This window comes from Petaurus breviceps, unplaced genomic scaffold (assembly GCF_028583685.1).
Source record: "Petaurus breviceps papuanus isolate PSGF00001 unplaced genomic scaffold, PetGlider_PUasm1.0 90845, whole genome shotgun sequence".
NCBI lineage: Eukaryota > Metazoa > Chordata > Mammalia > Diprotodontia > Petauridae > Petaurus > Petaurus breviceps.
Genome location: NW_027187359.1, coordinates 19,288,566 through 19,299,969, shown reverse-complemented (window position 1 = coordinate 19,299,969; position 11,404 = coordinate 19,288,566).

The window sequence follows — 11,404 nt, the reverse complement described above, 5'->3', positions numbered from 1 at the left end:
GATGAAAACAAAGACATCACAGAATTGGTTTTACTAAGTTTTCAAAGGGAAAAATCATTTCATGGAACATTTGATCATTTCATAGTGCACTGTTCTTTATAAATATTTGCAAAAAGACTGCCCACAAAAATAATCAAAATCTATGTATGAACATTATTTGCAGAAGGTAAGGAGAAAGAAATTCTATGAAGAATTTTATAAGAATTTCAAAATTATGCATAAAAATATATACCTACTTGCATACTTTAATACATAGAGACTCCAATGCACAAATATAGTAAAGGTTGGAAAATGAGGCTTTGGAGTAAAGAATGAGACTAAACATTTATATACTCTGTAGAGGGCTCATATTTTAATGATCAATAATTTATTTGAGAAAGGCATTGTGAGTTGCTGTACCTGGAATGCACTAAATAATATAACAAAAATTTAATTTAAATATATTTTAACAAGTTAAAAATGAATGATTACTGATTCAGGAGTCATTTCTGAATCAGCTGTCTGTTTTTAGTAAAATGTGAGACTTATAAGAGCAAAGATAAAAAAAATTAATGTAAAACTTAGAAAATAAAAATGAGAAAAAATTGATAACATGAAATTAACTTTAGCGTAATGTATTTAAACTAGTTATTGAAGAAGAAGAATATGAAATAGTTGGATAAAAGCACAATTATAACAATTTCTTGCAGGAGTTTAACTTATGTAAATCATCTGCCATAACAAAGACATGAGAAAAGCCTAGAAATTGTCTGATGTAGCACTCCTTACTAAGCATGAATATATGGTAGATAGTAGATAGTGTCAGTATGAGTTTAGAATATAAATTTGCCCATAAAACTCATGAAGGAAAGTAGAAGATTGTGACTAGCGCTGACACATAAAATAGTAAGAAGTGTCAGGAACAAAGAAAAAAAACATTAAAGAAATCTTTCTGAGAGATTTAACTAAACATTGTTATGCCAAAGTTACCTATGAGTGAAACTAGAAGGGAAACAATCCAATGAAAAATGTAAAACATTCCTATGATACAGTTTTTGTTATCAAGGTCAGGTCAGCAGAGGCATTGTATTTGGAGTATAACTGCAAATGTTTTATGAGAAGTGGAAATGCTGATGAAGAAAGCAAAGATTATTCATCTCCACAGGAATCTCTTTATCACAACATAGAGACCTCTTCTCTCTGGAAGTCAACTCCCTCTCCCCCCCCCCCCCGCCCACATTAGTCCTGCTGGAAATTCTTTCTATCCCTAAGGATCCAACTTTTATTGGACAGTTCCACAGAGAACCCTGAGTCCCAGGCCAAAGATGTCTTTCTCCCTTTTCTGGGAGGCTAGGTGGCATATTGAATAGAATGCCAGGCCTAGTGACAGGGAAATCTGGGTTCAAATCCAGCCTCAGACTCTAGCTGTGTGACCCTGAGTAAGTCACTTAATCTGTTTTTCTCAGTTTCCTCATGGGTCAAATGAACTAGAGAAGAAGATAGCAAACTACTCTAGTATCTTTGCCAAGAAAACCCTAAATGTGGTCATAACAGAAATGTTGGACATGACTGAAATGACTGAACAACAATAACAACTTCTCCACAGGACATTATCTGTCATGACCTTATGCTAGGTGTCTTCTCCCCACCCTGTCCATTTAGTTTTCTTTTATGTATTTTCTTCCCCCATTAGAATGTATTATACTTGAGATAAGGGGCCATTTCCCATCTTCTATTGTCACTAAAATATGTTAGCACAGTGTTTGGCACATGGTAAGCCATTAATAAATGCTTTATGACTGACTTGCTGACTCACACAAGCGACTGTTTCATACTATAAGTACACATAGAGGAAATGTATTCCAGAGAAAATACAGTTTTAGACATGCTAAATGGTAGATCCTTTCAATGATGGTTATATAAAATTTGAAGGAAAAGAATGTCTTGGACTTCATTGCCAAAAAAAAAAACAACCAAGATAATCTTAATAAATATAGGCTGACATATCACTTTCCCATTTATAAAAAAATTATAAGAATAATAATCATATACAGTGAGGGTATAATTTATCATGACATTAAAATAAAAGTGGTATTTTCTGATAAGTGCTATCATATTCATAAAATTAAAATGTTAAAAGAGGCTGATAATGGCTAAAATACAAGATTCCACTGTAATTATAATTTGTTGACTATTAGAAATGATTCAATTAAATAAAAATTTTACTTAAATTTTTTAGCAACAAGATGACTCCTATGCATATAATAACAGCAACAACAACAATAAGGACAACTATATTTTATCTAACACTTTAGTTTTACATATATTAGCTTAGTTGATTCTCACAAGAACCCTGTTAAGTAAGTACTATTATTATTCCTATTTTGCATATAAAGATACTGAGACATTAAATTTGTGACTTATTCAGGGTTACACATACTAAGAAGTTTTTGAGATAAGATTCAAATTCAGATTTTCCTGACACTAAAACCAGGGCTCTATTCACCAGGATACCTTAGATACATTATGACCATTTCATATATCTTGAAAGATATAATAAATTTAATTTTTATTTTCATATAACTAATAAGTGTTGCTACAAAAAAAAGTATGCTCACCAAATTATTTTCCATTGCCACGGAGAAGTTTCAGTGAAGAGAGCTAGTTGAAGAGAGATTCCTTCTGAATTTTGATATATTTCCAATGTTCTCACTTACAGGTTAGGGTGTGTAGACTTTTTCAATGACATAATATTGTAGAGACTCCTCAATAAGTTACACAGTCACCTACAAGACTCAGCATAGCTTCATGTAAGAAAAAAAATTACATGGAATGCCTATTCTCATAATCAGAATCACATTTCAGATTTGGAAGGATGATAGTTGTAATTTAATTATCCATTTATCAACTGATTGACATGTAATTATTGAAGTTTACCATGTGACACTTTGGCAGGTATTGGTTTGATCCATAACCCTCAAAATAATTCCTTCTTCAATACTCTGGACATGTGACCATACACCTTTTCTTGAAGACCACCAGTGAAGAGTCAACCTACAATCTATGTTGGCATGCTATTCCATTTTCTAACAGTTCCAACTATTAAGGTTTCTCTTATATTAAGCCTAAATTTATTTTCTTGCAACTTTTGTCAATTGCCACTATTTCTTCAGTCTAGTATCCAACAGAACAAATCTAAGCATGTCTCACAGGACAGTCTAAAGTATGTGAAGTCATGGGGGCAGTGATGTGATGCAGTGAATAGAGCACTGGCCCTGGAGTCAGGAGTACCTGAGTTCAAATCCGGCCTTAAAGTCACTTAATCCCAATTGGTCTCCAAAAAAAAAAATAAATAAAGTGTGTGAAGTCAGTCCTCAAGCCCTCTGCACCTTCATTAAATCTTTCCCAAGAAAAACACATCCAAGTCATGGATCCAAGAGCTTTTCCCTGTTCAGTTTTTTTTTCCCCTGTGGCTATTCTCCAGCTTATCAATGTCCCCTTTAGAATGTGACACCCATAAATGAATGGAATACTCCAAATGTGCCTTGATCAGGTAAAATATGGTGGGAATTATGCTTTTTCATTTTTAAATGGTTTGTCAGCATTTTGGCTACCATATACCAGTGATGATTCACAATGAACTTACAGTCAAATTCAGTTTTTTTCAGATAAAATTTTGTCCAAATATGCGTTTCCTGTCTTGTACTTGATACTCTCTCTTCCCTGATACAGATAAAAAAATAAACAATCCCACTCTTTTAATTGCTCTTTCCTGTCATTTAGACTATTCTTCCCTCCTTATCTCAGCTCATTATAAAATTTAGAGCTGTTGACCCTATATGTTTATATGTGGCATATGATATGTTTTTTTTATGTGGCATATGGTATCTATGATCAACTCTCTCCCTTTACATCTGTCACTCATCCATCTATTTTTCTATCTATCTATCTATCTATCTATCTATCTATCTATCTATCTATCTACCTACCTATCCATCCATCCACCCACCCATCATCTATCTATCTATCTATCTATCTATCTATCTATCATCTATCTATCTATCTATCTATCTATCTATCTATCTATCTATATCTATCTATCTATCTACCTACCTACCTACCTATCTGTATCTATACCTATATATCTATATCTTTATATCTAAGATGGATAGTTTCCCTGAAGAAATATGTCCAGCAATGCATACAGTTTCTCATTTCATAGCAATTGTTTGCTTTTGAAATGTCAACTTTTCATTCTTGAATATTTCCCATTACTCTTCAATAGACATACTGGCAGAATTTTAATATATGGAATAGTTTGCATACTTTTTCTGGACTCTTTAAATCTGTTTCCCAAAACTAGATTGCATATCAGATCATATCTACTTTCCATTTCATTTATGTCAAACTATAGAATGAGTGGTCACTTTTCCCCTTCCGTGCTGTCCCTACTATATCTCCATCATCTCTATTTCTGTAACAAGTACTTTCCCATTGGTGAGAATCAGATCTAAAATTAAATTCTCTCTTTTTTTCCTCTCTACCCTTTTAAGGATAAAATACCACTAATAAAAGTTAAGAACTTATTAAATTATTTTCTTTTTAATAAAGATATATCTATAGTAGGATCTTTTAGATAAACAAGGATTTCTACATTGTTTTTCTTTGTATTTTTTCATTAATGTAAATTATGCAATTATTTTTTTTTCTGTGCTGCTATTGTCACGGAGCTCCAGAAGATGTGGATATTAGTGAAAGCCTTCATTATTTGTTTATGACTTTTTCTTTTGATCTGTTTACCATAATATTCATTTATTTCCTCTTTCTTCCTAGATGATTTCAGCTATAGTACAATGAAAAAAAGTGTTTACTTCTATTTGACCAGGCAAAATTCCTTCCCATGTAGTCTATTAAAAACTCTGTGTCTTTTATAGATTACCTCTTTTCTAGTCAATTTCTCTCATGTTGTTCTACTGAACTTGAGTTTTTTGAACCCAAGTAGAGTGCACACATTTCTACATATTAAAAGTCATCTCATTTAGTTCAGTCCCAAATTCTAACCTCTCAGGAAAATGTTGAATGCTGGCTTTCACTCAGTCCAATAGTTATTATGGTTCCCAGTTGCATGTCAACTCAAAATGTAACAAATGTGCAATTCATTTTATTTATTTAAATTTGTTTGTATGTACCTTTATTACAAGCAATGATAAAATTATTAAATAGCATAGGCCCAAGAACAGATGCTTAGGATTCTCCACTGGTGATCTTCTCAATTGACTTCAAACTATTAATGATCATTTGTTTCTATCTATTCTACTACTTTTTAATATATTTTGTTGTACTGTCATCTGCTGTTCTTGTGCAAAATAAAGGAAAGGAAGGGGTTAACTCCTTCTTAGAGAGTAAACTATTGGGGGAAAAAAAACTATTGTAGATAATAATTGAAGTTGTGAGAAAAGTCATCACTTAGAGATGGCAGAAGACTAGTGAGCTGAAAAACAGCTCCAAAATTGTGCTAGCTTTGAAATGGAGAAGAGAAATATGAGGAAAAAACACCTATCAGATTTTCAGTGTGAGAAAATATGCTAAATTGGAGAATATTAGGGAAAAAAGAAAAGACTGGTTTTAATGCTGTTAGAGGATAGAATTTGGAAAATACATAAAGAGCAACAAAATACATGTGTAAAAAAAGCAATTTCTCCCATTTTTTCTTTTCTGACATAATACCATATTTTGTGGTACTGATTTTTTAAAATGTAATTAATGTTTCCAAAGTATCAAGATGAATGTTTATCTGTTTGCTTTATAATTTTACTAAAATGTGAAGGGTTTACTTCCAATTGACCCTGATTTTTAATTTTATTTTAAGTGAGCCCATACATCGGGGGAATCCTGCAGGATTATTTTATTCTTTTGAAGGTAGACTCTGTGCCTCAGAATTATCTGTATTAAGAAAGCTCTTTCAGGACTTAGAATAATTTCTGTTAGGACAATTTGTCTAGCATTAGGATTTTTCTTTTTGTAGTAAGACTATTTGTCCAAGACTGGCATGCATCAGAACATTCTAGGAAAGACTCCTCAAGACTGTAACAGATGTATACATACTGGGGTGGTGAACAGGACTAGCCCAGTTTTCCTAGAAACCGTGGATCAAAATAAAAGATCTATTTTAATGGCATAATAATCCCAAGTACTTCCTTTTTTGATGAGGAAGCTTTTTGTCTCCTTTTATCTAATTATTATTTTTATTATTATTTGCTGTTGATTTTTACATTTTTCTTTCCTCTTCCTGTTTTTCTTTCTTTTTTTTCAATAGGGGGTTTGTGAGAAACTCTTGCAAGCATAAATGGAAAGATAACCCTCAGAGTATAGAGGATTCATTTTATTAGATGATGAGAGTGAATGTTAACATTAAGCCCATTAAACTATGGGACCCTCACAAAAAGATTGCTAACATAGTAATTTCTTTTTTTAAGCAATTGGGGTTAAGTAATTTGCTCAAGGTTACACAGAGAGTAATTTTTTTGTTGGTGTTAAGTTGGTGTTTGAGGCTGGAACCGATCCCAGGTCTCCAGACTCTGGGGCCAGCATTCTCTTTTTTTTCTTGTGGGAAAGAACTTTTTTTTTTAATATTCTTTTTGTTTATTATAATCAAGCATAATATGCAGACATAAATAATACTGCACATTAACACAAACACTGTATATATATAATAATAGCTATCATTAATATAGTGCTTACCACGGGCCAGGCACTGTGCTAAGTACTTTACAATTATCATTTCATTTGATCCTCACAACAACCCTGCAAAGTAGATGAGGAAAGTGAGGCAAACACATAGCTAGTAAGTGTGTAAGGCTAGATTTGTACTCATATCTCTTTTTTGGGGGGGTCTTTATTAATTTGTTTACTTTTAGTTTACAAGATTCATTACCACACTTCCTTGAGTTTCAAATTTTTCTCACCCTCCCCCCACCCATGGCAGCATACAATCAAGTATAGTATCTGCAAATACTTTCACATTAGTCATTAGTCAGGTTATAAAGAAGGATTGTAACAGATGGAATGAAGAATGGTCAAGAGGAAACAAAACCAAACAAAAGAATGAAAAAGGGCAGGTAGTATGCTTCAATCTGGGTTCAATCGCAGTTCTTTCTCTGTATATAAACATCTCTCTCCATCATGAGTCTTTTGGGTTTGACTTATGTCTCTAGATTGCTGAGAAGAGTCCAGTTTATCAAAGTTGGTCGTCACACATATGTTGTGTCTGTAATTGTGTACAAATTCCTCCTGGCTCTACACTTCTTGCTCAGCATCAATTCATATAAGCCTCTCCAAGTAAATATGAAGTCCATCTGCTCCTCATTTCTTATTTCACAATAGTATTCCATAACATGCATATACCACAACTTGTTCAGCAATTCCCCAATTGATGGGCACCCTCTTAATTTCCAATTCTTTGCTACCACAAAAAGAGCTGCTATAAATATTTTTGTACATATGGGTCTTTTTCCCACTTCTGTGATCTCTTTGGGATACAACCTTAGAAGGGGTATTACTGGGTCAAAGGGTATGAAATTATTGGTAGCCCTTTGGGTATAATTCCAGATTGCTTTCTAGAATGGTTGGATCAGTTCACAATTCCACCAGCAATGCATTAGTGTTCCAATTTGTCCACTTCCTCTCCAGCATTTGTTTTTTTCCTGTTTTGTCATCTTAGCCAATCTGACTGGTGAGAAGTGGTACTTCAGAGTTGTTTTGATTTGCATTTCTCTAATCAACAGTGATTTAGAACATTTCTTCATATGCTTATAGATATCTTTAATTTCTTTCTCTGAAAACTGCCTGTTAATATCCTTTGACCTTTTATCAATTGGGGAATGACTTGTATTCTTATAGATTTGGCTCAATTCTCTGCATATTTTGGAGATGAGTCCTTTATCAGAGACATAGGTTGTAAAAATTCTTTCCCAATTTCCCACCTCCCTCTTAACCTTGGTTACATTGGTTTTATTTGTAGAGAAGCTTTTCAATTTAATGTAATCAAAATTATCTATTTTTCATTTTATAATGCTCTCTAATTCTTGTTTAGTAAAAAAGTCTTTTCCTCTCCACAAATCTGACCGGTAAACTATTCCTTATTTTCTGAGATTGCTTACAGTCTCAATCTTTATACGTAAATCATGCACCCATTTAGATTGATTGTGGTATATGGTGTGTAAGGGTTATCGGATTTAAAGATCTTCCATGCCCTATTGGACTTGTTGATGTAGCAGGAAGGGGCGGAGCAAGAGGAAGCTGAAGCCAAGCTAGAGTTCCTGCGGTGGCTAGCAGTGGCGGCAACAGTGGCAGCAGCAGCAGAGGCAGTGGCAGCAGAAGCGCAAACCCCTTTTTGAGACAGCCAGAATTTCTGCTAACGACTCCTGCTGAGGACTGTCAGGAGCCAGAGCTGCTGGGAGCACACTTCCTGGATGCTGGGTGGTTTCTCGTAAGTGGGGAGAGGAGGACCTTTGCCTGAGGTAGCCTGTTCTATTTTAAAGGCTTGAGAATGTGGGTGCTTTCTACTTTATCTACCTGTGCCAATTTCATAACTACTCTGATGGCTTTGACTTTCTGGTTTTGGGACTCAGTCTTTTGGTATTTTAATAAATTTTCCAGCTTTATCACCCATATAGAAAGCCTGATATATTTTGTGATTGATAACCATATCAGCATATCTCTAATTGCCACAGGCATTGTGAATATTGCATTGCTGATACATTGTTTTAGGTAATGTTCTATGCCCAGTTTCTGACATACTATATTCCAGTTTTCCCATCAGTTTTTGTCAAATAGTGAGTTCTTGTCCCCAAAACTGGTTTCTTTGGTTTTTTCAAACAATAGGTTACTATAGTCATTGACTGCTGGATCTTGTGTTCCTAATCTATTCCATTGATCCACTACTCTATTCCTCATCCAGTGCCAAATAGTTTTGATGACTGCTGCTTTATAATACAGATTGAAATCTGGTGTAGCTAGTACACCTTCCCTAGAATTTCTTTTCATTAATTCCCTTGATATTATGGAATGTTTATTCTTCCAAATTAATTTTGTTACTGTTTTTTATAGCTTTATAAAGTATTTTTTTGGTAAATTAATAGGTATGGCACTAAATATATAATTTAATTTAGGTAAAATTTTCATTTTCATTATATTAGCTTGACCCAGCCATGAACAATTTATATTTTTTCCAATTAGTTAGATCTGATTTAATTTCTGTAAAAAGTGTATTGAAGTTGTGATCATATAGGTCCTGGGTTTGTTTTGGCAGGTAGATACCCAAATATTTTATATTGTCTATAGTAACTCTAAATGGGATTTCTCTTTCTATCTCTTGCTGTTGAATTTCATTGGAAATATATAGGAATGCCGAGGATTTATGTGGGTTTATTTTATTATCCTGTAAATTGCCAAATTTATTTATTGTCTCAAGTAGTTTTTTACTTGATTCTCTAGGATTCTCTAAGTATATCATCATATCATCTGCAAAGAGTGATAGCTTGGCCTCTTCTTTGCCTAATTTGATTCCTTTGATTTCCTTTTCTTCTCTAATTCCCACTGCTAACATTTTTAGTACCAGATTGAATAAGAAGGGTGATAGTGGACACCCTTGTTTCATCCTGATCTTATTGGAAATGCTTCTAGCTTATCCCCAATACATATAATATTTGCTGATTGTTTTAAATACATGCTACATATTATTTTAAGGAAGGCTCCATTTAATCCTATATTTTCTAGTGTTTTTAATAGGAATGGATGATATATTTTGTCAAAAGCCTTTTTTGCCTCTATTGAGATAATAAATGACATGGTTTCTGCTTGTGTTATTGTTGATATGATCAGTTATACTGATGGTTTTCCTAATATTAAACCATCCTTGTATTCCTGGAAGAAATCCTACCTGATCAAAGTGTATTATTCTTGAGATAAGTTGCTGTAGTCTTTTAGCTAATATTTTATTTAAAATGTTCGCATCAATATTCATGAAGGAGATTGTCAATAATTTTCTTCCTCTGTTTTATCTCTTCCTGATTTAGGTATCAGTACCATATTTGTGTGATAAAAAGAATTTGGTAGGAACTCTTCTTCACTAATTTTCACAAATAGATTTTAGAATACTGAAATCAATTGTTCTTTAAATTTTTGATAGAATTCACTAGTAAACCCATCTGGCACTGGAGATTTTTCCTAGGAAGTTGACTGATGGCTTGTTCAAATTCTTTTTTCTGAGATGGGGTTATTTAAGTAATTTACTTCCTCTTAAGTTAATCAGGGCAACTTGTATTTTTGGAAATATTCATCCTTTTCTCTAAGATTGTCAAATTTATGTGCATAAAATTGGGAAAAAATGATTTCTAATTATTATTTTGATTTCCTCTTCATTAGAGGTAGATTCACCCTTTTCATTTTTGATACTCATAATTTGGTTTTCTCTGTCTTTTTATCATATTGACTAAGGGTCTCTCAATTTTATTGTTTTTTTTTTTCATAAAACCAGCTCTTAGTTTTATTTATTTTTTTTAATTTTTTTTTTTTAAGCAATTGGGGTTAAGTAACTTGCTCAAGGTTACACGGCCAGTTATTTCTGGGTGTGGTGCTGAGTGTCTGAGCCCGGGATTTGATCTCCAGGTTGTCCCGACACTGGAACCGGTGCTCTTACTCACTGAGCCACCTGGCCGCCCCTAAGCAATTGGGGTTAAGTAACTTGCTCAAGGCTACATGGCCAGGTGTTTCTGGGTGGGTGCTAAGTGTCTGAGCCTGGGATTCGATCTCCAGGTCTTCTCAACACTGGAGCCGGTGCTCTTACTTGTTAGTTTTATTTATTAATCCAATAGTTTTCTTAATTTCAATTTTATTAATCTCTCCTTTGATTTTCAATATTTCCAATTTAGCATTTAATTGGGGATTTTGAATTTGTTCTTTTTCTAGGTTTTGCAATTGCCTGCCCAATTCATTGACCTCCCTTTACTCTAATTTAATTATGTATGCACTCAGGGATATAAAATTTCCCATAATAACTGCCTTTAATGCATCCCACAAATTTTGGTATGCTGTCTCATTATTATCATTCTCTTGAATGAAATTACTAATTGTTTCTATAATTTCTTGTTTGTTCCACCCATTCTTTAGGAGTAAGTTGTTTAATTTTCAATTAGTTTTTAGTCTGTCTTTCCATGGCCCTTTATTGCATATAATTTTTATTGCATCATGATCTGAGAAAGTTGTATTTATTATTTCTGCCTTATTGCACAGAATTTTGATGATTTTACACTCTAGAACATGGTCAACTTTTGAGTATGTGCCATGAACCACTGAGAAGAAAGTATATTCTTTTTATGCCCATTCAGTTTTCTCCAGAGATCTATCATACCTACCCTCACTAAAA